Below are 787 nucleotides of genomic sequence, written 5' to 3'. Positions count from 1 at the left end.
TTCTTCAGAGCACTTAAAATTATATAAAGTTGTTTTTGTTTTTGTTTTTGTTTTTTGCGGTACGTGGGCCTCTCACTGTTGTGGCCTCTCCCATTGTGGAGCACAGGCTCCGGATGCACAGGCTCAGCGGCCATGGCTCACAGGCCCAGCCGCTCCGCGACAATGTGGGATCCTCCCAGACCAGGGCACGAACCTGTGTCCCCCTGCATTGGCAGGCGGACTCTCAACCACTGCGCCACCAGGGAAGCCCTATATAAAGTTATTTTATTTGTTTTTTTCCTACAAAAACATTCTCCCTCCGCTAGAATGTAAACTACATGACAGCAGGTATTTGTGTTTTTCACTATTTCCCTGTGTGTAGAAAAGGCTTGTAATATAGTAGGTGCTCAATAAATAGTTATTGAATAGATGAATGAATGAATAATATTTGCCAACCAGATTTCAGCTTTCTTCTAAGCTTCACTGAAACTTGATTCCAACACCTTTTGTTTTAAACTAGGACCTCAAGCTAATCACATTAAGCCATCGTGACCACACTTATTTCATGTGCTCTCTGCTTTTCAGGGAAATGGTGGTTTCTTTCATTTCAAAAGCCTGAATCGGGCTTCCCTGGTGGTGCAGTGGTTGAGAATCCGCCTGCAGATGCAGGGGACATGGGTTCGTGCCCTCGTCCGGGAAGATCCCACGTGCTGCAGAGCGGCTGGGCCCGGCCGCTGAGCTTGCGAGTCCAGAGCCTGTACTCCACAACGGGAGAGGCCACAACAGTGAGAGGCCCGCGTACTGCAAA

The sequence above is a fragment of the Aethalodelphis obliquidens genome, unplaced genomic scaffold (genome assembly GCF_003676395.1).
Source record: "Aethalodelphis obliquidens isolate GAN/ISIS:26980383/991018 unplaced genomic scaffold, ASM367639v1 scaffold59, whole genome shotgun sequence".
Classification (NCBI taxonomy): domain Eukaryota; kingdom Metazoa; phylum Chordata; class Mammalia; order Artiodactyla; family Delphinidae; genus Aethalodelphis; species Aethalodelphis obliquidens.
Note: the sequence above shows the minus strand (reverse complement) of the source record.